Source organism: Eptesicus fuscus, chromosome 12 (genome assembly GCF_027574615.1).
Source record: "Eptesicus fuscus isolate TK198812 chromosome 12, DD_ASM_mEF_20220401, whole genome shotgun sequence".
Lineage (NCBI taxonomy): Eukaryota > Metazoa > Chordata > Mammalia > Chiroptera > Vespertilionidae > Eptesicus > Eptesicus fuscus.
In genome coordinates this window covers 12,916,515-12,941,646 of record NC_072484.1, presented here as the reverse complement: position 1 = coordinate 12,941,646, position 25,132 = coordinate 12,916,515, and the positions used below count along the sequence as shown (strand labels likewise).

The following is a 25,132-nucleotide window of genomic DNA, read 5'->3' as shown; positions in this document are numbered from 1 at the left end:
TGTTGTGACCTGGCTGGATGCCTCTTCTAGCACACACTTAATTTCTCTGAACTGTGGACTCCTTTTCTCTAAAACCAGTCATGATCTCTTCTATGGTACCTCATAGGGCAGTGGTGAGACTAACAGGGTAGTGCTTGAAATTGTTTTGAAAACTACAAATAAAATATAGGTCTAGAGTAGATGGCCAAGTGCCTTGCCCCACCTCTATTAGGTGTTCCTTTAGATGAGCTGTCCTGGGGTATTTTCTTTTAATAAATGCTGTCTTATTCTTCATTTCTGTACACTAAATGGCCTGGAACACATCCAGGTGGGCAAGCCTGCAGTCTTCTGGGTGATAATGCGATGGAAAGAAAGAACAAGAAAACACTTCGCTTGATGTCCCTGATACATTTGTGTCCCTGCTGAGCGTCAAATCTATAACTGCCTCTGCTCTCTGGGTTCATAAACTATGACCCTCTGTTGTCAAACTCTTTGAAGGATGGCCTAGCACATACCAGGATTCTGAAGACTCCAAATTTGTTTTCTCAAAGGCAAACGCTAAAGCTTCCATTGGGAGGGCGGTGACACTTCCACAGGACTGGGGCTGGAGAGCCTCTCCACCCACGCCAGCTGTCTGCCTCTCACACGCAGGTCACATAAACAAAGTTTTATCTAACCCCGCCATTCGCTCACCGCAAGATAAACACTTTGAGAAATAAATGTATAGCAGCTCTTCCACCAACGTCCACCCTAGTCCAGAGAAAACATCAGCAGAAGTTGGAGGGAGATGAGAGCTGATTGTGTTGGTTTGGCTGAGGCTGTTACATAAGGTACTAGGATCCAGTAGTTAGTGAGAGAGGCAGGTGACCCCTTAGTTCTGTGTGCTTCATGCTCCCTTGGATAGGCACATGGTTACTCACTTGTAAACCTACCCCAGGAGCTTTTTCTAGCAAAGTAACTCTATTTAACATGCACTCAAGTGTTGAGTCAGGCATTTGGCTGTATTCCTAGGCCAGACTTCAAGTCTTGCTGCCCCTTGACACCCAGAAGGAGTTCATTCAATCTTCCCATGATCTGTGGGAAATCAACGTCCCAATCACTTTGACTTTGGGGCAGTTATTTCCCAATTATTACTCTTTTTTATGTTTGGTTGATCCTTGGAGAGAACTCAAACATGCACTTTAATTAACATACACAAGTGTGGGCACATACATACAAACACATACAATCATTTATGTCAGGGGGATCTACCTAATAAAAGAGCAACATGCTAATTGACCATACCTTCACAACACCCACCAGCCAATCAGGAGTGAGTATGCAAATTAACTCAACAAAGATGGCTGGTTAATTTGCATACACAGGCTCCTAGCATGGGGCGGGACATTTGCATCATCACCATGGCGATGACACAGGCTTCTGCACCACCCCAGCTGCTCCAGTCTCTGGGCCTCTGGGCAGCATGGGAAGGCAGAAAGGCAGCTCGGGGCTGTAGCGGAAAGGCTGCTCCCACCAGAGCAAAGGCGGTGCCGGCAGCCCGGAGAATGAAGGCCCATTCTTGCACGAATCTTCATTTGTGCATCAGGCCACTAGTATTTTAATAAATGGTTAAAAGGATCAAAGGATTTGCATAAAGAAATGCAAACAACTTAAAGTCAACATTAGATAGTCCAACTCTTCAAAGTCCTTCAATCACGTGCACAAACTGCTGATGGAGCAACTGGTATTCGCTCTCCTTCTGGTCCATTTTCTCTCGGTATCTCCAGATTCCCTTTCCTTTCTAAGGCAGAGCAGATTAAGCCAATTCCCGGCACCATGGCCGAGGTTAGCCCATTCCCTCCTCTCCATCCCTGGCACTTGTCAAGGAATTTTCTTCTGAACAAAGGTAATTCCCTCCCCATGAGGAATCAGGTCAGGAACAAGGAGTATGATTCCTCCCCTTTAGTTACAACTGGAAGCAAAACAAAGATTCACTGCTGGGGCTGAAATAAGCTGAAATGGTAGCAGGGAAAGACAATCTCTGATGTTCAGAAGACTCACAGAGAACATTCTATACCATGCATGTCAAATTCGCGGCCCACGGGCCGCATGTGGCCCACAACTAATATTTTTGTGGCCCAGCCAATATAACGGCATGTAAGAAACATTTTAATAAAAATTTCATAACTTAATTTTTACAATATCCTGTTGTACATAATTATTAATAACGAATTACAACGTTTGCTAATGACTGATCACTATAATCATGTTGCATTCATTTCCCTTACGCACCTTACACGCAGGCGCACTATTTCTCTCCACTAATACTATCAGTGAATATTTTAGCAGCCGATTGCCACGTCATTAGTCTTAGACTGATTTGTTTGGTGTGCGCAACAGGAAATATTTCGCTTTCAGAGAACAAGAAAAATAGGTTTATTTGCGTTACACTTATTAATTTGTGCAGTTATTCATTGTCTGGTAAGCCAATGTTCAAGATTGTTATATTTAAAGGCTTGCATTAAAAAAACAACAACACTGGGCTTGGAAGCTTTGCACCCCATTTGTCAATCAGATAATCAGGTGCTTGGAAACTGGTCCCAAAGAACTACAGTCCCATCTGTGGCATCCAGCCTGCAAGTGCCCTCCAGAGTGGTGGATACTTGGAGAAGGTTTTCATGTCAGGATTGGTCTGAGGGAGGCTCCTGTGTTCCCACCATGGGCCATTGCCCCACCACCTCTCCAGGCCTGGAACCCATTGTCCTTCCCCAAGCACCTCTCAGCACCTCTTTCTCAGACTGGCTCACTCTCCTTGTGTTCCCATTAAAGCAACTCTTCACATAGAACTATTATTACTGCTGCAATTACAACAATTATTCATGGGGCTATTCTGTCCCAAGCACAATATTAGAAGCAGTGTATGTATTATCTCCTTTAATATTCACCACATTTGATGTTGATATAATTTGATAGTCATAGAAACCACTGCTACAAATAGCTCACTTTTCAAATGAGGAAACTGAGGCAGAGAGGCTGAGTGGCAAGCTTGCAGAGCAGAGGGAAGATGGGGAGCAAGGACCACTGACCAGGTCCTGCCCTGCCTCAGCCTGGCCCCATTTAGATCCTTTACCAGGAAGCCACAGGGCGTGGGTGAGGTTTGCCAGGCCGGGTGATTTATTACACATATCTAATGATCCGAAAAGATCAGGTGGTGCTTGGATCAGAATATAACTATTCATTTTATGCATTTTCTGCAAAATGGAGGACATAAAGTAGAGAGAGCAGGGTACAGGTTTGAAGGCAGCCCGATTTTTTTGCTACTCTCCCTCAGTCCTTACGTGCATGCTGCTGAATTTCCCCAGCCACCCATCACTTTCCTAACCTGCAAGGTGGGTTCGGTGGCCCTGTGCCAGAGGTAATGAGAGAAAACGAGATACATACATGCATGTATATGCACACATTCACATATATGTACATGCATAGCTGTGTGTGTACACACACATGTATACACATGTATTCTGCCTATCATAGTGCTTAGCACAGATTCAAACCACATTAAGTATACATCCTCCTCCATTCTCCAGAAAAGATTTACTTCAAATAATGCCATCTCAAACATATTTCAAACTGATATTATTTTAAAATGTCTTTGGGGGGAGCATTTGGCTCTCCTGGGAGCAGCCTGCTCTTCACCCAGCCTTTCCGGTAAGACCTGCCTCCTTCTCTCTCTAGCAAAGGTAGGGTTGACAGGCACACCTGCCCTTCAGGCTGAGTCTTTTCATGAACCAACTCAAATCCCCTGGGGACCTTGTCAAAGTGCAGGTTCTGAGTCAGAGATTTTGGCGGGGGTGGAGGGGGGGTGTAAGGGGGGAAAGGGTCTGCATTTCTGACAAGCTTTCAGCTGAAGGCCAGGCTGCTGCTCCCTGGACCCCATCTGTTTACCAGGAAGGCCAAGGGCCTCTACTCAGGTAACCCGTGAACGCCAGCTCTGCAAAAGGAACTGAGGCCCCTGCGTTCCTAGTACTTGATTACACATTCAGTCATTTACTTATTCAGCAGGTATTTTGAAAAGATGTGCTATGGGCCCAGCATACCTAAAACCAGCTCTTTTATGATAAAAGATCTCATTTTATGAGCAGCCTATTATGTAGAATGTGTTTTGCAGTAATCCCTACTTAGAGTCTTCCCTTGATCATGACCAGAGTTCTGGAAAGTTACCACAAACAGATATTCCTAAGAAACTGTTATTTCTAATAATTGGTACAGTAGGAATAAACATATCTCAAAACATACACACACACACACACACACACACACACACACACACACACACACACACAAAGAAATACACATAAAAGAAGACAAAAAGATGTGGACCGGGCGACCTTGCTGACATTAACACAAGGGCAGGGTGTTCTAAGCCAGCAGCAGCTTTGCTTGAGGCATTTCCTTCAGGATCACCACCCACTGTCTGCAAGGGAAACCCGTGTATTTGCCAGCACTGGCAGCGATCTCGGGTTCTGCCTTCACCCCACAGCCCTGCAGGCCAATCCAGAGACTTCTCTACTACACTGTGTGTATGTTCAGAAACCAAGCTCATTGTAGTGCAGCAATCTGTGATTTGTGCCTGTTATCTTTGTAACCAGGTTGGAAGAGACGGGAGATTCTTAAAATAATAGCCATTATCTCAGGTATTTGTCATCTGCCAGATATTATCTAGATCTCCACATGGGGACAATGCTAAAATTAGCAGGAAAGATGATTGTCTCCATAATACCGCTAGGATGCTTAGCAAGGCAGGAAGAACAAATGGAAGGTACTTTAGTGCCTCTTCAAAGACCTGGAGACTGCACCCAGGACAGGGATAGGAGAAAGGGCACCCTTCTGATAGTAAAAATCTACTGGGAACATGCTAATATGCATGTGGAATAGACACAACCATAGAGTCTGGAGAAATGAGAGCTTCCAATAATGGGGGGGGGGGGGGGGGTGCCAAAGGAACAGTTTCATTATCTGTGGAATGTGTTAAATTCTCTCCCCTACCCACTTGTGTGTATCGTCTGGGTCCTATTTGGTTGTTTGGCTGTTTTTTTATGTTTCTGACTCCAACTTATCTCAAATCTTTTAGAGAAGTAGACATGGATACTTTTAGCCAGCAGAAAGAAAATGACAATTGGGATGTGTATGAAAAGTATCATTTCTATCACTGTGGGAACCCCTTTCATGTCCCGCGTGGTTCAGGGTTCCGGTTCTGGAGAAGGCCGCACACAAATGAAAGAGACTAGAAAAGTATTAATTTGGGAATATTGAGGCCCAGACGGGAGTCCACCTCTAGGGGGAGGACTACTCCCCGCTCTGGCTTTTCTATCCCTTTTATTAAGGTTATGAGATACACCCATATCATTTAGGCAGGAAATTCCAATAATAGACAATCAGCAAGAATTTACATATGACTAACAGGTGGAGGCTGCTTTAACTACCAATGTCTCAACTAAACAATGAGTGATTAGCTCCGACCATTCAGAGCAATTAAGGTTGACCAGCCTTCCGGATTCCCTTTTCACATTTCTATTAGTGACAATGATCGGTACCGGCATATCACTTCAATTGTTCTGTTCCGATAAGCAAGTATAGTAGATGCTTATTATAGCATATTTGGGAACAAATATTTTTTAAAAGAAATACCACCCATAATCTTAGTACTCAAAACTTGAATATTCTCTCTATATACCTGTACATGCCTTTTAAAATTAAACTACCACAGAAAAGTTGTAAGCATAGTTTCAAGAACCTCCATATACCCTTTATCCAGATTCATCAATTGTTTCCATTTTGCCCCATTATCATTCTCTCAGATTCGTTGTTTCTCTGTCTAAACCATTGAGATCTCCACATTGAGTTAGAGACATCTGCATACTAAATATTCCAGTTGAGTTTCCTTAAGAACAAAGGTGTTCTCTTATATGACCACAGTACAATAATCAAAATTAGAAAGTTTAACATTAAGCAATACTATACTCAAGTCCACAGGTGACACTTTAATGTTGTCAATTGTCCCAACAGTGACCTTGATAGCTCTTTCTCCCATTCCTAGCATCCTCTCCAGAACCACACATACATTCAGCTGTCAGTTCTCTTAAGTCTCCTTGATCTGAAACAGCCCCTCAACCCCACATCGTGTTCTTGATTTTGATGTTTTAGAAAGTGTAGGTCAGTTATTTTGTAGAATGTCCTTCAGTTTGCATTTGCCTGATGTTCCCTAATGAGTTGACTCAGGTTATGCAATCTGGGCAGTAATGCCACAGATGTACTTGGTGTTCTTGTCAGGGCATCATCTCAGGTATTATGTGATGCTGGTTTTTCCCAGTGTTGCTGATTCAAACTTCCATCCCTTGGTTTAAGGTTAAAGATGAAACAGAGGGCCCGAGACCATGGGATACCAGGACACAGGCTTTATTGGCGATCACCCTGCCGGCCGCCTTCCAGAGGGGAAAGAGAAGAGAGAGAGAGAGAGAGAGAGAGCTTGCCGGGGTGAGAGTGCCTTTTAAGAGGAGGAAAAGAGGGGATGGGGCTTAGGGCACTCAGCACACGCTGATTGGTGGTTTCATGTAAGGCACATGGTTAGGGGCCTAGGGATTTAGAAATTGGGGGTTTAGGGTATATGGCAGGTGCTGATTGGTGGTTCAATGTACAGTCCATATAAGGTGTTCAGGAATGTCCAGCTGCAGGTGGAGTTTACGTCATACTCCATCCATCAGTTGGGGGAAGGGAGGATCTATCATAAGGTGGTATCCACTAGGTTTCTCCACTGTACAGGTACTATTTTCCCCTTTCATGCACCAGTTTTTAAAAGAAAAAAATATATCTTTTCTATCTTACATTAACATTATTACCAATGTTACTAGGACTTTAGACAGCATCCTTTTTCCACAAACAAAGACCTTCGTTTAAATCCTACAAAGATGATGGACGATGGCAGTAAAGGAAGTGTGAGCACTGAGACCAAGAGGTTTGCTGCAATCTCTGCAGAGCAACAGGAGGAAAGAAGGAGATCTTGATTTTCCATCTTCCATCCGATTAGGCAGCAGTGGGGGGGGTCACACCTGAGGACAGTGGGGATGTTCACTAGACAGTCTCATATCGTCCACCAAAGTAAAGAACTGGTTCTTAAACTTGAACATAATCAGAATCCTCTGGAGGGCTCATGAAAACATGGATTCTGCCCTAGCTGGTTTGGCTCAGTGGCTAGAGCGTCGGCCTGAAGACTGAAGGGTCCCAGCTTCCATTCCAGTCAATGGCATGTGACCAGGGTTGCAGGCTCCATCCCCAGTAGGGGGCGTGCAGGAGGCAGCCGATCAATGATTCTCCCTCATCATTGATGTTTCTATCTCCCTCTCCCTTCCTTTCTGAGATTAATAAAAATATTTTTAAAAAAACCAAAATACATGGATTCCTAGGCCATGAGTTTATGATTCAGAGCAAGTCGGGTGAGGCCCAGAATTTGCATTTCTAGTGAGGTCAGCGTGATGCTGTTGTTGCTGTTTAGGGATCTCATTTTGAGAACCACTGATCCATACTTCTTTAGAATGACAACTACTAGCAGTGCCCAGCTCAGGCAGGAAACCCATTTCCTGTTCTTCAGCCTCATCTGAGAAGTCCTTGGCCACCATCTCAAAGTCTATTGAGTGACCTTCACCTTCTCACATCACTTGTTTGCTTTAAAAATGACCTCATTTGAATCACAGAGATCAGACTAAAAAAAAAAAAATGATGTTAAGAAAATGAAAAAATCTCTTCCAGATGCTTGCTCCAAAATCATTCTTTCTATATTCATAAATAATCAAAGTGTTTGTAAAATATGCAGACCCTGGAGCTCTAGTTCCAGAGATTCTGGCTGTTAAACAAAAGCCTTAACTTCCAAGCTGCAAGTCTTCTTAAAAGAAGAGGTTTATTGGGCCATTGTTAGTAAGAAAGGGACCAGATGCTGGCCCATAAAGTCCAAACCAGCAGCAGCACCCGGTGGAAAAGGTGACATGACATGTCCACTGGTCCCCTGTCCTGGAATTGATGAACACTTCTATACATCCTGTTCTGGCAGGGGCAAGGGGGGGGATGTAAGTTGTTTTGAAATAATTTACATTGGTTACAGATCGAGGGGCGGGAAAGGGAAAAGTGGAGGCAGTTCTATGATAGAAGCAGTCTGTGAGGAAGAAATATTGACTACTTTTGATTGGTTACAGGCAACAGCCCTGAAAGTCCATTCATGTGAAGGATGTGGTGGCTTCTCTGGTCAGTTAATTGACACCTAGAGGTTGATTCAAAGCTCCAGCATACGTTCAGGAATGTGAGCAGTCTTTTGTCAGCTGGTTCACAGCTCCGAACTGGATAATTATTCTTTCTCCCACTCTCTGGCCACTGGAATTTAACTTAGAACACCTCAGAATGTTTTGCTTGTCATGGCTCTTGGAGCTAGGGGCCAAGAATGTATACTTTAACCAGAAAATCTTAAAGGGACATTAGATTTTGAGATACCTGCTATGTACCCTTCCTGCAGCCTCCACACAGATGAACTGTGGTATTTCTTAGTCTCCTTTGCAAGATCCTTTTACTCATTTTTCAGAGTAAGGCTCTCAAATTTTGGTGTTCATTAGAATCATCTGGCTAGTGTGTTAAAAATGTAGACCCCAGACCGCAACTTCCCATCCCACCCCACAGGTCTCAAGTCAGTGGTGACCCCACAGCCTGCATTTGACCACACCCCCTAAATGATACTGAGAAGCGCGGTTCTGGAGGAACGTGATAGCTCCAGTCCCAGGGCTCTCTGCATGATGAGGGTCGAGTCATCACTCAGCAAATATTGATTTTTACCATAAATTGTGTTAGTAAAACAGAAGAGTTGGAACTTGCTAGTGTAAGTGCTCCTAATGCTATGAAAACACGTCTCTCACAGCTGTTCCAGATGCTGCCTTTGAAGATGACCCCGCCCAGCTTCTAGAGAGCTGGCAGAAAAGAGCACACGTATGAACCTTGAACACACCTCCTTTCACTCTGGCCTCAGGCCCGCTTTTCTAGTCATATTAAACCATTCAGACAGTGTCAACATTCAAATGTCCTTCAGTACAGGCACCACCCAGAATCTAACTCTAGCTTCCAAAGTGATGAAGAGAAATGTTCTCAATGAGCTGAAACCCATCAAAGCGCCATCAGGGACTAGAACAGTCAGGAGAGGGAAGCCCTCTGCTCTACCCTTGAGGTGCTTGGATTGCCCACCCACCCACAAGTCTCCTGACTCCATCTTTGCCCCTCCTTCTCTGATGTCGAGGAGAAGTCTGAGAAAGTCTTCAAGTTCTCTGTCATTGTAAAGTCTTCCCAGGGTCTCCAAGCTGAAGGAAGTCCCTTCTCCATGCTCCCTGAACCTTAATCCAGTCTCCCATCTGGTTCTCGTACATTGGAAGAATTCTTTATTTACCTGCCTCTCTCCCACCCACAGTGGATCGTGAGCTCTCAAGAAAAGACACCAGGCTTTGTTTTTATCCCTATACCTTTTAAGATGCTTAATCCAATGTCTGGAGCTGGCAAAAGCCTAGATGAATGAATGAATGAATGAATGAATGAATGACTTCCCAAAGACAATGGCAATACAGGTAGAAAGCCATTGTCTGAGCAGCCACATCGTTGTAAGGGCCAGGGCAACATGATAGGGAAGAGAGAAAAGCCACAGACAGACAGTGAGATGGTGTCTGGAATACCAAGGTGAGGTAAGAGTCCATCCCTATGTATGTTTGGAGGAAGGCAGACTCAGTGCTCAGTGTCTGAGGCAGAACTGCTTGAGGATAACTAGTCTCTTAACTTGGGAAGTGGTTAAGAGGTTGGCAGGCTTCTCCAGTTACGGGATGCATGGCAAGATGCCAGATGGGTCCAAGTACTCTTAAGGGCAGAGGAAATCGGACTCACTCCCCTCATCCCAAACATCCCCATTCAATGTTGGTTGTTGACATTTTCTAATCTAGAGTCTAGTGTTGACCCAGTGTGCACAACTGGCCCTTTCTTACCTTCTGCTTTATCTTCAACAAACTTTAATTGGGCTTCTCTCTTTTGATGGTTCTTTCATTTCATTATGAGAGAATAAATCCATAAAATATCATGCATGATGAAAATTCCTTCTAAGCTGAAGTACACATTCACAAACCTCTTGATTTTTGAGAGGCCAACAATTAGAAAACTGGGAGGATTCCACTGATGAAGAGGAGAAGAAGAAAGGCTGTGAAGAGGACCCAACTTGCCCATTCTGACCCCTCCATTTACATTCAGCAAAACAAGAACGGGAACAGTCTTGAAGGACAGCTTCTGGTCAGCAGGTTCTGTTGAGACAAACCTTGTTTTTCAGAACTCACTGCTTTCTCCTGTTAATCCCTCTTATGGGGCTGCCTTTTTTCTGGCTGCTGGGTTGGATTTTCAATTGCTTTTCTGAGTGGGATTTAGATAAACAGCACATTTCAATTACAATACAAATGATTCTGGCCCCTTCCAAAGAGCATAAACCCAGCAAGCCAGTAGCAATAAAAGGTGTTGTCAAGCATGGCTCAGCAAGATGGTGCAATCCAATTTTTTGATTATTCAGAAAGCACAGATCATATAATTAAATGACTTTTTTGTCTGTTTTCTGCTAAAGTTATTTGAGTCATATTTGATGACTCTTTTTAATATAAGTGATTTATAAGATTTCTAAAGAGACTACTGTTGCTAAAGATGATGACATCAGTTATGCAATTTGTTCATTGGCTGAGTCTTCACTAAAGCTGTCTCTCTGCTCTTCTCTAAGAGACTCTGCCCTTCCTCCTTATCCAGAGGGTGGGGATGTGTTTGTGTCATCTGACCCTGACCATGGCCACAGCTACTTGATCCAGGACAGAATACCGAGCCACCCTGGACCAGTCAAATTTCATTTCCTGGTAATCTGAATATGGACCACTGAGAATCATTTATTTAGAGAGTGGTGGTTCACCAAAATGTAAAACTTAGGGTTGGGGGCAGCTTGGAGCCGAATGCAAGTCGCAGGCGGCCCTGATAGATACATGTAGGATGTACATGAAGGTGTTACCAATGGGGAGTTCTCCTCATCCCCTTCTTTTGATGGAGGATGTGGCTTTCTTGCAATATCACAAGAAAAGTAATTTTCTGAGACTCGCATGAGAGAATGAGTGGCATTTATTTGCATGGAGTTAAATCCCTGCATTTCCAAGGTCCCATCTCCCTCCGTCTCATCATAGAAGTGTAGCTGTGGTTTCAGCAGAGCTAGGATTAATGCCGCTGCCCAGAGTCTCCATTATATGTCTGCACAAACCAGCTCAGCAGTGTTCCCCACTGCAGTTTATCATTCCATTGTGCGTGTGTCCACCGGGCCACATGGCTATGGAGGAAACATGGGTGAATGCAAGAGAAACACAAGAGCCCAGAGCCCAGAGGGCCAAGGTCAACAAGAGAGTGAGAATTCCTATCTGGGATATGTAATCCAAAATTTTCACGTGGGCTTGCAGAGGCTCTGCCCCTCTGGCCAATTATCTCTGTTCCCAGGTTTGACTGACAGGTACCTTCCCTATGTCACCCCAATTCACTGTGCAAGCTCCCATCTTCCCCTTTGTCCAGTCCCTTCCCCCAGTCATCTTCAGGGAATGGGCTGGTGGTTCCCTGGGGAGTGTGAAATTACAGCTTCCTGGTGACTCTATCCAAATGACTATGCTTATAATGTCTTGCCTCCCTTTTGCTCCCTTCCTATTATTAATAACTAGTGGCCCAGTGCACAAAATTTGTGCACAGGGGTGGGGGGTTCCCTCAGCCCAGCTGCACCCTCTGTAATCAGGGACCCCTTGGGGAATGTCCAACTGCCCGTTTAGGCCCAATTCCAGTCAGACATCCCTCTCGCAATCTGGGACCACTGGCTCCTAAACTCTCACCTGCCTGCCTGCTTGATCACCCCTAACTGCCCTCCCATGCCAACCTGGTTGCCCCCAACTGCCCTACCCTGCTGGCCTGATCTTGCCCAATCTCTGTCTCTCTTTGTTTTTCTCAGCAGTCCTCCAGGCCTCCCTGCCTTCCTGTGTTCCTCTTCCTCTTTCCCGACTGGGAGGGGGCAGCGCCAGTAGGGGCCTCTCCACCCTCTGCCTGCCCTCCCTTCCATCCAAGGCCCCTTCAAGCCCAGTCTGTTTTGTTTCCTCATTCTAAGAGATGCTCCAAGAGCAAGCTGTGAGGGAGGGAAAGAAAGGGAGAAAAGGCTGTGAGCTGGTGGGCGCTGGGTGTGTCTGTGCATGTGTTCGGTTGTGAGTAAGTGTGAGTGCCAGCCCTACCTTCCCAGTCCCCGTCTCTGCTGCCACAAGTTCCCACCCACCAGAGCCTGCTGCGCACGCAGCCTGGGCGTTAGATCAAGTCTCCAATCATTGCGGATATGACAGACCCAGGGTTTTTATATATTAGGACTAGCTAATTAAAACAATATCAAAGGGAGAGGGAGGTGAAAGATTGGGGTTTCCACTCCGCCTCATGAATGAGGATCGGTTTGGGAGATAATTCTCCATGCCGCTCCCATTAATTTCTGCAGAGGCACTATCAGCGTTTGCTCTGAACTATCTTCTCAAGGATGTTTGTACAGTAATAGCCTTAGGAGACAGAGATAATGTCTCCTTGGATAGTAGGCAGGTTTATTTCCTGATCAGGATAATAAAGATAATGGGTAGGTTTGCTGTTACCCCAAGTAAGATTAAGGTTTCTTAAATTCAAGGTTCCTCAACTCTGGTGTAAACCCACTGTGTGCAGCATCCACTTGGGCCTATCTGCCTCTGTCACTCAGAGGCTGGATTTAGGGTTATTGTAAACAGGAAGCTCATGCTACCTGAGTGATAAAGTCCTTACCTCTGGCCCAGGAGTTTCCTGTGGGTTTTGTGGTTTTTTCCACTTTCTGGGAGATGTGTTAAGCTAGCCGGTTGGCTTTCATGTAAGTGAATCCTCAACCCTACTTAGTTCTTAATAGAGCATTAAGAAATAGACTATTTTATCAAGCTGTTCACTCTATGCATAAGACAATGACAGGTAAAGTGTGGTTACTAAGAAAGCCAAAACCTTCTTTCTAAACTCCAGAAGTTTAAAATCCACCGAGAACCACTCTTAGAATGAGCTATTTTAGCTTCCAAATAGATTTGTAGGAACTTTTATTATGAGCTTATTTTTAAATACATGCATTATAACCTAAACATCAGGAGAGCACTTGTCTATGTATTGGTTCCTATGTCATTCATTGTGACAGGATTTGAATTTCCAAAGCTAACATAGGAGCAAAAACATTTTTCAAATGCTCCTGTAATCTTTCTCATTAGGGTAGTAGGAGGAGGACCAGAAAGTCTACTTCCTTTTGCTGTAAGTAAATTGTCTAGGAACAGAATGTCTGAATTAATAGCTTACTTCCTGTAACAACAATGATCATAATGATAAGTGCTAAGAACGTGTAAGTTTCAGGATCCTACCCTGAGCATTCTGTGTATGTCACATGAGTCAACTGTTTAAATAGGGTCTGGCCCCTAGCAAGTGTGACATGAGTGTTTGCTTGCATTATTATCATATTACCTACTTCAATTAGATAAGAACTCTTGTGTTCATGTCTGAGAGATGAGAAAACTAAGGCTTAAAAAGGTCAGTGACTGGATCAAGGATAATGAGTTGGAGTGTTTTTGGCTACAAGCACAGAACACACATCTGAAAGCACTAAAGCAACAAGAATGTGGATCACCTCAGAAAAATAAGTTCAGTAGAAGCAGTGCCAAAACTGGCTACCTCATCAGCTCTCTTTATTACTAAGCACCCTAGTTCTTTCCTACTTCTTCCCTATTATCTTTAACGCATTGGCTTTCATATTGGACAAGCTTTTCACCTCATAGTCACAAAGTGGTTGTAGCCCCTCCAAGCATTATATTCCCATGGGACAATAGCCAAAACTTTCCCAGAAGTTGCACCTACAACTTCCATAATCTATTTTCATGTCTCTTTATCCAGAGTTGGGCCTCATGCCCACCCCTAAAGCAATCACAGATTCTGGGGAGGGAACCAAATGCAGCATTTAAGTATATTTAAAACTAAGTCCTAAACAAAATCGGAAATCTGCCCCCCAAGAAAGGAGAGGTAGTGGAGTTTGGGAGGCTTGCAACATTGGCTAAAATCTTTGGCCCAAGGCTGCATATTTTTGCAGTGATTTTGGGAGTATGATCAGAGGAGGGTCAAAGCTGCCCGCTGCTGGTGTTTCTGCCAGAGGAACCCCTTGTGTCGTGGTAAGCATAATAATGTCTTTCATCTTTGGGTGGATCTACAATGGCTTCAGCCCTGTGTTCCAGTTCCTAGGATTGTACAAGAAATCTAGAAAACTTGTATTCTTGGGTCTGGACAATACAGGCAAAACCACTGTTCTACACAAGCTCAAAAATGACAGACATGCTCCAACATTACATCTGATATCCAAGAACTGACAATTGCTGAATTGACTTTTACAACTTTTGATCTTGGTGGGCCTGAACAAGCAAGTTGAGTTTGGAAAAATGATCTCCCAGTATGTAATGGGATTGTCTTTCTGGTGGACTATGCAGATCATCCTCACCTCATGGAATCCATAGTTGAACATAACGTTTCAATGATTGATGAAACAATATCCAATGTGCCAATCCTTATCTTGGGTTACAAACTGACAGAACAGATGCAATTGGTGTAGAAAAACTCTGGGAGATATTTGGGTTTTATGGACAGACCACAGGAAAGGGGACTGTGATGCTGAGGGAGCTGAATGCCCGCCCCCAAGGAAGTGTTCATGTGCAGTGTGTTCAAGAGGGAAGGCTATGGCAAGGCTTCCCATGGCTCTCCCAGTACATTGACTGATGTTTGGACAGTGAAAATAGGGGTTTTACTTCTAGGGACTGATCCTATTCACAGCTTCCTCATGAACTTTTCTAATAGAACAAGAAAAGCTCTCCAACCACCGCTGGTATTGAGAAGCCAGAGTCTCTGTCAGCTCTCACTTCACCCAGTGGCAACATGTGCTCTTCTCCACATTGTTGGGAGGTCATGCTGCCCATGTGTTGGAGTAAGTCAGCATCCCGGGCCTTGGAAGCTGGCAGGACTTGGCAGGTGAAGCTGTGTGCCATCAGGGGCCAACTGAAAAGGAAAACGTGTCTCACCACTGTGGTTGATTTCAAAAGAAATGGTTCCATTTTTCAAAGGAAGTGCTAATGTAATTGGTTTATCTTCTAACATTTTGAGTTTACAATTTACTTAGTTCAGAGTTTTCTGTTCTTTTTGTTTTAAACCTAGTGAGTGGCCTTTAGATACTTCATAAAATTATGCAGCGGTACCTGTTGGAGGCCAGAGCTCAGGCAGGTGAACTTAGTCCTGTTGGGTTAGCAGGTTAGTGGGAGAAGCTCCCCTGTTTGTCTAACTGCCTGGAATAGGTGGCATCACCTTGTGCCCAGAGAGCTTGGAAAGGGTGGAACCTGGCCTCACAGGTACAGCAGGTGTCCACTGTGGCAAGCTGGGACTATTCCATCATGGAGTCAATAGCAGATTGTTCACTGCAGAGGAGTTCATTACTGAGTGGGTTATTGTTGTTATTATTACTTATAAAGTTAACAAATTTCAGCCAGTCTTTGCTTTTAACTGTTGAGAAGTTTAATTTCTCCCTCATCACCTTTAACCTTTTCTTTTATAAAAAGTGTCATTTGCCGTAACCGGTTTGGCTCAGTGGATAGAGCATCGGCCTGCAGACTGAAAGGTCCCAGGTTCAATTCCGGTCAAGGGCATGTACCTTGGTTGCGGGCACATCCCCAGTAGGAGGTGTGCAGGAGGTAGCTGATCGATGTTTCTCTCTCATCGATGTTTCTAACTCTCTATCCTTCTCCCTTCCTCTCTGTAAAAAATCAATAAAATGTATATATTTTAAAAAGTGACGTTTGCCTCAAAAAAGAACTGAGAACACCTCCCATGTTGTCATACACTCCAGGTGTCTCTCTTTGTTACTTTTGCACAGATTCCAGGGAGAACTTTTCTGAATAGAAAAGTCACACAGGACAAAGTTAACAGCGGAAGGGCTCTTAATTCTGTGGTTTGAGAATTTAAAAATCTGGCGTTGTGGCATTTGGTCGAAGCTAGGAAAGAATTACTCAGTATGCTTTAAGTTTTCCACTTGCAGGATTTGCTTGGAGCAAAACCAGATGCACCAGGAGCTTTTTGATACCAAGCACCAGAGACCCAGGTTGGGGGTGTTAATCAGAAGCAACACATACAGTGCTTATTGGTGCCAAACATTGTTCTGTTTCACATGTCAACTTATTTAGCCCACAGGCTATGCTGCCTCCAAAAATGCCTGATATTAGAAAATCACCTCCCCCGCCCGGCCAGTGTGGCTCAGCAGTTGATCTTCAACCCAGGAACTAAGAGGTCACTGGTTTAATTCCCGGTCAGGGCACATGCCTGGGATTCGGGTTCGAAACCCAGTGTGAGGCATGCAGGAGGCAGCCAATCGATGATGTTCCTATCTCATCAACGTTTTTATCTCTCTAACTCTCTACCTTCCTCTCTCTCTAAACATCAATAACGAAAACATATATATTTTAAATCACCTCCCCCATTCCCCACTGTCAGCTGAATTAAAACTCCTAGCAACTCAGCCTCATGATTGTTTCTTGACTCTGGAGGAAAACCTATCAGCCCTGAATTTTCCAATCTCTTGTTCTTTGGGTGCATACGGTTTTGTCATGATGATGTGTTGAGAGCAGTGCCTCTTGGTATCCACTCAACTCTGCTTTCCTTATTTTAGTAATCTTTAAAAGCTAAGATCCTTTTACCAATCCCTGCACCCCACTCCTGATCCAGGCCTGAAGCCTGAGGCATGGTGGGACTTGAGAGCTAAGTAGGGAAATGGGACAGATAAAAGAGAGTCCTCAGGAAGAGCCAAACGTTTCCTGGAGGTACATATCCCCCTCCACCTCCATCTCAGGAGGGAGTCAAGCAGCCCCATTGCCCACTCGCTGGAGAACCTACTGTTGCTTGAGTGGTCTGCATCTCAAATGCTTCTCTGATTCCTCCCTCAACATAAAAGACTTGAGAGAGTATTTTTGAAAACAGCATGATTCTCTACTCTGGGCCTTGGACACAGGACATTTCACTTGAATCTCTAGCAGTTCATGGTCTCATCAGTGACTTGCACACCTCAACTTTTCCTCTACAAAACCCCTTCGGGGGGGGGGGGGGAGGTGTTCTGGGGAGAGCAGTGACAGCCCAGCTGATCCAGTGCCTAAGAGACTCATGTTTTCCTGCCACTTACTGTGGTAATGCATCAAATTAAATTGAAGAGTCTTCCCTTGTTAGAGTATCCATTTATCCTGATTTGCCTGGACAGCATAATTACTAATAGAGCTTCTTTCACTCCCAAAAGAATCTGGTTTGAGCATAATCCATTATCAAGTTGTGAGTCAAGGCAGAAAAGGTTTGCTCTGTTTTGGTCATTTTTTCACAAAGTCGGGATAATAATAATGTTTTTCCCATGCATCTCAGGATTGTTTTAAATACAAGTTAGATATGAAAAAACTGTCACAAACCTCTATCAACTAATAACAAAAGCAATTATAATAATGCAGGATGGGTTATCAATGGCCTCCATCATCCCCTGTAACCTTTGCCCTCTGAAGGCAGCCAAACAGTGGAACATCAGACAGTGTGGGGCCATGTGGGGGCAGGCAGATCTCCTCTTTAGTCTCATTTCCTAGACTGTCCCTTTAAGGGCACCAAAGAAGGGTAGAAAAAGAAACAACCAGGAGCTGACAGTCACTGCCCACAACCCGGTACTCTCCTAGTAATGGCAGGTGTGTGGATGTGATGGATCCCCCACAGCACTCAACCACGTAATTACTATCATCAGGCCCACTTTCCAGAGGTGGAAACTAAGGCATAAAGACACTGAGGAACTTGTCCAAGGTTGGGTATCTGATAAGAGGTAGAGCTAGATTTGAACCAGGCAGTCTAGTGTCAAGGTCATAACACTGCTGCGTCCTGCCCTATCTGCCCCATGCCTTCCCTGGTATAAGCACACAGCTCTTGCAGCAGCCCCGAGGCTCCTTGTGCAGACCTCACAGAACTGAACCCTCAGGCCATTCTCTCCCAGCAAGGGAGAGCCACACAGTTCTGACCCTGACCCCAGTTCTGACCCTGACATCAGGCTTATATAGGTTTTCTGCTTTTTCACAAAGTGAGTAGAAGAGGTTTGGAGAGACCTTACATGGGGTTGGTTACAAGGATAAAACCAGGTCAATAATAAAAAGCAGAGAATATAAATTCATTCAGCTCCTGTGGTGTGATTATTTTGTTCCCTCCCTCCCCCCGCCCCCTGACCCTTTGCTGTGAGAGCATGACACCTGACTTACTTCAGATTCCCCAGGTAACTCTCATGGGGACTGACAAGTTAGGGATGGTCCAGGTCCTGGTTCACCTGTGGGGGTGAATGGGAAGGGAGCCAAGGGAAGAGAAACTGGACTTTAAAACTGAATTATTTCTTTGTTTCCTGGGGTCAGGCAGAGCCTGGCAGGGTGGGCACTTGATAAATGTGATTGAACTGAACTTGCAATGCATATGCTGGGCCAGGCCTACCAAACCCAGAAGTTTCATTTGCTGTATACACTTGGATGGCCCACATCTGTCATGGAAAGAAAATGTGTAGCCCGAGAGTGCACACATGCTATTAAATGTGCATGCAGTGCTATGTGGGAGACCCCGGCTGGCTTAGCACAGCAAATGAGACTTCTGGGTTTGGTAGGCCTGGTTCTGATGATGAGAGGAAGATATGGGGAAGGGAGGGAGAATGATGGCTGAAGAGAGTACCCTCTGCTCTTCCTAGTCATCAACTTCTAGAACTCATTCTTCCTGGCAGGAGGGCTTCAGGAGAAAACATCCTGGACCTGTGGGCCCAGCAGATGCTGCCTGTCCTGGGCCTTCTCCAGTAGCCAGCTGGAGGTCCATGTTGGGCACAAGGAGGCTGCTGGGAGGCTAAGATCATCCAGGCCGGCTGGGAGGGCAGCCTTAGGGGACACTCTGATTACAGTGGGGCAGCGCTCCTCTCTGAGTGAGGGAAAGGCAGAACAAGACCCTCCCTGAAGTATTTGGCCAAAGTCAGGCTTTTGCCAGATGTGAGCAGGTGCCTGGTCTATGGGAAACTGGCAAGAGACCTGAATTCTGGTCCTGGATGCAGGTGTCATATGACCCAGCAAGTGAATGAACCCCGGGGTCCTCTCAGTTCTGCCTGTGACATCAGGAGCCCCTCCCAGCACTAGCGCGTGGTGACTCAGAGGTCTAACTTGTCTGTTCCACACTGTCTATTTCTGTTCTTATTTTTAGTTTAACAGACATTTGTTCCTTTAGTTGAATAACCTCTACACATGAAATAGATGGTCTAAGATTTTTGAATGGAAAGGAATTTAGGTCTTAAGAGGTTTTAGGCGTCTGCTCCATGTTTTCTGGAAATCACGTCACTGAGCCTTTTAAGACCCCTGATGGCTGTGGCCAGATGGAAAAAAGCTCCACACTGCGTATTTCAACTTCTCCCTCACTGAATGGAAAAAGGAAGGGCCTTGGCCTAAACTGTCTTTGGGCATAAAACCACTGGATCCTGACCCCTCCAGTGGCCAGCCAGCAGGGTGATGGGTCAGATGTGATCAGGGCTGACCCAGTGGGTCTCACTGGGCGGATGGGCCAGGTGAGAGGTTCACATCTGTACACTTGGATGGCCCACATCTGTCTTGGAAAGAAAATGCGTAGCCAAGTCTCTGCTACATCCTGGAGACATGCCTGTGGACTGGTCGCTCCTAACTCAGGTGCAGAACCAGGACCTGGACCATCCCTAACTTGTCAGTCCCCATGAGAGCTACCTGGGGAATCTGAAGTAAGTCAGGCTGCTGTCTGCGGGCCTTGTGTAACTGTAACATCCTTGCAGTCTTTAAAACTGAACCATTTCTTTGTTTCCCAGTGCCAGGCAGTGCCAGGCAGGTGGATGCTTGATAAACGTGGTTGAACTGAGCTGCAAGGACACCTTGGGCTGGTGGCAGAGAGGGAAGGGGATCTGGCACTGGCGATGGTCAGAAATGGGGGTGGGCTGCAGGGCTGTTCCCCGGCGTGGGTGGGGAGCCTGCTGCTTCTCTTGAGTCTGGCGCAGTGACTCTCACTGGGCAAACTCTCGTGAACAAGATGGGGCACTGGTCTTGGCAACACTCACTTGGCTTATTACGTATTTTAAAATACAACCTTTTTAACATAGCTGAGGATGGTTGAAGGAGAAACAGCCTTAGGTGATGGGAGGAAAAGTCCTTGAGAGGCAGGGACTTCAGCAGGAGCCAGGCGCTGTGTGAGCAGTGACTTCACCTCTTCAACTATGCACAATGGGAGGGGGTGAGTCCTGAGTTCTTCCCAGCCTTCTCTAAGACACTGGCAAGGCTTGCTAACCGAGACAATGGAAGGGTGAAGACGACGTTTCTTCCTTTATTCAAAAAAATTATTTATTATTTATTATTTTTTAATCTTTATTGTTGAAACTATCACGTATGTTCTTTTTTTTTTTCTCCCATTGACCCCTTTCAGCCCACCCCCCCACCCCAGGCCTCCACACCCTATTGTCTGTGTCCATGGGTTAGGCATGTATGCATACAAGTGTTTTGGCTGACAGCATTTCTTTATGCTAGTGCTCTCTTCATCACCTGTTAAAAATGAGCATCACCACTGCCCTTGGCCCCACAGCAATAAACCGTGCAGGGGAGGGGCCAGAGTGTTGCCCCATTCACCACTCTCTTCCTCAGCTGCAGAGCCTTCTCCGTCCTGGGGCGGAATGACTCAGCAGCAGCAAAGCGTGCCCAGGAGACCTTCCCTGTGGTTCCTGTGCTGCAAGACTGCAGGGAGCTGAGGTCAGTGACAGGGTCCTGAGGGCACTGACGTGTTTCCTCTGCCTGGGCAACGGCTGGGAAGGCGCTTTGACCCTGGTGTTCTGCTTACTGGTATCGGGCCAACAGCGTTTGGTTGCCACATGAGTGAAAGCACTTTTTAAAATCACAGGTAAAAACAGCCTACAGGCACCTCTCAATCGGTGAACTTGATTTGCCTTTTAATATTATCTTTACTGTTCAGTGACAGGTGTTTAATGTTTTCAGATGGTCGGGAAGATGTTATTTGGACGTGGCAAGCAGTCACTCAATGGACTTCTTGACGTATTTGTCAGCAATATGTCTTTGAGCAAAGATGAATACTATTTTCACAGTAACCTATAAGTTCTGGCTTCACGTTCATTAAAAACCTCTTACCTTGCACTCCTATGTGTTCAAAGCTGATATGAAAAGCAAAAGCAAGCACATGTGGCATGTGTTGGCTGTACTATCTCAGATATCAGACAAGGAAGCAAGAGCAGTGACTGTGCAGATCCCCAAGAATCTGGGTGTGGAAGCTCTCATCCTCATCTCTCACGTTCTCTGACCCTAAGCCAGGAGTAGGGACCTTTCTTCTGCCAAGGGCCATTTGGATATTTATAATATCACTTGCGGGCCATACAGAATTAGCAACTTAAACATTAGCCTGCTGTATTTGATCATTTAATTAACTCACCCCTAATGCCTTGGCAGGGCCAGACCAAATGATTTCATAGGCCGTATACAGCCCGAGGGCTGGACATTCCCCACCCCTGCCCTGATGACAGAGTAGATGACAGAATAGCCTCAAATTCCTTAAGCACAAATGTCAAAATCCTAAGACCCTGTATTCTGCCACAGCTCCATAGCGTTGCCCTCCGCCAGCCAGCCTCATGCTCACCGGAAGCTCTGTTCTATGGAAGTGTGTGCAGATGGGCATGTAGGTGGTGGGCGTGCAGGAGGGCATGCTTGCGGACAACACTCTCAGTGCTGCTTCTTTCTGGCAACGCAGCAGCTCTGAGATGCAGGAGGAGCCTCTGCAGAAAGCGGCCTGCCCTCATGAAGCTTGGAGATTGGTTAGGAGCAAGAGATGGATGTTAATCTGATAAGCACAGAGCTGAGAGTACAATTCTAAACTGAAATAAAATATATACAAGAACCGAATCTACTTTTAATGAGATGATATACTAAAAGAACCTGACCTTGCCTTAGGGCAGCCTTCCCAGGATTGGCTGCATGGGAATAAACAGAAGAAGGGGGTGGGGCAGAAGGTGTGAAGGGCGCTCAGCAGAGGGGACAGCATGTGCAAAGGGCCTGTGGAGGAAAGCATTGGAGGTGTTCAAAGTGACTAGAACAGAGGCCAATGCGGGTGGATGCTGCCCAGCCAGCGGGAAGCGCTGGCAGACACAGACCAGCAGCTCCTCATGGCCCCCTTGAGGATAAGAGACCTGCCATGGGACTGCAGTGACGAGCTCTAATGACAGGCTTGGGTCTACCTGGCAAAGAAACTCATCAACTCCAAGTTTGTGGGAGGTGGGCCCCTGTTCTCAAGGAAATGAAACTACGTTGAGGCAGGAGGCAGAAGAAAGCGGGGAGGACGGGGGAGACTGTGGAAAGCCCCTCTCTTTCTCGTTGGGTGGTTGAACAATGGTTTTCTTGAGTCCTCCAGCCTTGAGCAAGCAGTTAGTGCCAGCCTCAGGGTGAAGCCTGAAGAAGATGCCAGGAGTGTGATGGAGAGCAGCTGCCATTCATCGAAGATGCAGAAAAGGGCAGGTTTCATCTGAGGATAATATTGGTCATGGAATGTCGTATCTTAAAAGGTATGTATTTCAGGCAGGAATCCGGGAACTGTGTGGCCAGTAGTCCCTCAGGGGGAAGTCATTGTCCTCATGGGCCCCAGGTTAGAATCTTGGTGTTTGTCACTGGATCCCTGAAACTCTTCTGCTGTTTGTTCCCCATTTCCAGGGGCCTGACTTGGAGCAAGGCACCCTCGGGTTCTTTTGTCTTTCGCAATCACACTTTCAAAACACTCCTAAAAGAATTTCGGTTCTGTTAGAATAATATTTCCTTTCTCCTGTGAGAGGAAACCAGTTGTTTGCCTATGTCTGAACCTGCTGACTAAAAAGGGGAGAAAGGTCCCTCTGAAAACAAAAAGAGATAGCACTGAACCCAGGCACTTAGTCTGAGAGAGAGAGAGAAAGAGAGAGAGAGAGAAGAGAGAGAGAGAGAGAGAGAGAGAGAGAGAGAGAGAAGGCAGGGCATTGCCTGTATTATTTTATGAAGAAATGCCTGAAAAGGTCAGGATTATATTTTCTTTTCTTTTTTTTTAATATGAGAGAGAGAGATAGAAACATCAATGATGAGAGAGAATCATTGATTGGCTGCCTCCTGCACGCCCCCTACTGGGGATCGAGCCCACAACCCTGGCATGTGCTCTTGACCAGAATCAAACCCGGACTTTTCAGTCCACAAGCTGACACTCTATCCACTGAGCCAAACTGGCAAGGGTAAGGGTTATATTTTAAAAGAAGCCTGGGGACCCCCTGCCCCCACCCACCCAGCTATGACCATGCTGAAAATGTGCTTTTATATATTCTTTGTAACCTCAGTTTTTCTTAAAGAGATGATATAATAATTAACCCAAATTTAACACAACAGCAACAGGAGTCCCCAAAAGTTAGAACTTGGGAATGCCCTGTCACCTGGCCCTGCCCACATCCAGAACATCACCAGGAGCCTGAGGAAGTAGTACGTGGTTTGCCACATGGCAGCACCCCCATTTCCTTTGCACATACCATACTTACTTCCTGATTGCACCCTCAGGTTCCCACTCCTCTCTGACATTGTGTGATGTGGTGGTTTGCTGTCTTGTTTTGCTTATTTGCACACTTCTGGTGGACTGCCAGGACTTGGGGCAGATCAAGGCCAGGACTTAGGGTGACAGATGAGCTGGGTTTCACTAAAACCTGTTTGTTCAAAGTAAAAGAAGTCAGGCTTTCTGGGTTGCTTAGAAAAGCTTATTTTTGTGATTCAAACATGACAAGGGGATTCTTAGTGTGAGGAGATCCTGAAGGAGGGTGCGATGTGGCAAGCCTCAGGGAGGAAAAGGGCCTCATCCTGTGTGTAGACACTCCAAGGGCAGCAAAGCAGGAGGGGCCCAGGGAACCTTCTAGTGTGATAGAAATGTCCTGTATATTGATATGGCAGTGGTTTCGTGAGTGCATGTGGTGTTCTTCAGGGAACTATTTACTAAAAGGAGCGAATTTTACTGTATGTCGATGATATCATAATTTTAAAAAAGAAATGAAGTCCAGTAGCCAGTGCTGGGCCTAGCCAGATCTTTCAGGGGCCTGCAGATCTTAATGCTTCTAGTCCCTAATCAGTGAGCTGTCTGCTCTTTAATCTTAGGTCTTAGGTTCCCCGCCCCCCACCCCCACCCCCGCGCCAAGAGAGAGAAAGAAGAGCAGATATGCATACATTACCCTGACAGGGAGTTCCAAAGACCCTGAACTTTAGCTGAGATGCCACTTTCCTGAGCAAATGAAGATTGCAATAGTCACTTCTCCCGAGTGCGCAGTCTCTGATGTGCCATAGGGGAAATCAGCTCATGGGAATGAGTCACGGAAGAGTCTGTGACTCCCCTGGGTGGCATGGGGGGTGGCGGATTGGTGACCAGACCTACCACCGGCTTGCAATGCCCCAGCTGGCAGACAGTTGAGAAAGGTTAGAATTTGCCCTAAATTCCCACTGCGAGAGTCCGTGCGCAATGGGGCCTGTGCATTATTTTGAACTGATGCTTCCTTTCTCCTTTGCAGGTTCTGTTAGGGGCAGAAATAGAATAGTGGGGACCAGCTATAGTTATAAGAAACATTAATCATGCCCTGTTAACTGTGATTATTCTGTTCTGATTAGAGAAAGCACCTTCTAACCTGGCTGAGCATTGTACGCCCTGGGACACGGAAGCTAACATCAGAATGCAGTCCATCCTCCTTTTCCGAGAACTGCCTATAATTATGGAAAGATTTGCAACTTGTTGCTAAAACAATCTAGTCCCAAGGTGCCAGCCCTTTGCAACCCGACCCCAGCCCCCATTGCCTATAACCTGTAACCGTCATACCATGCCTACTTCCCCATGCCTGTAATTCCTACTTCCCCACGTAATCTTTGTCCTTCTGCCCAATATAAGCAGCTGGCTTATGGGGAGAGGGAGA

The 25,132-nt window shown here is 45.7% G+C and overlaps 1 protein-coding gene and 1 pseudogene across 1 annotated transcript in view; one reads left to right on the top strand and one right to left on the bottom strand.

Moving 5' to 3' along the window:
- Positions 1-25,132, bottom strand: part of THBD (thrombomodulin) — a 68,963-nt gene that overhangs the window by 35,954 nt on the left and 7,877 nt on the right. The gene's annotated exons all lie outside the window — the stretch shown is intronic.
- Positions 14,283-14,868, top strand: LOC103285881 (GTP-binding protein SAR1a-like; annotated as a pseudogene).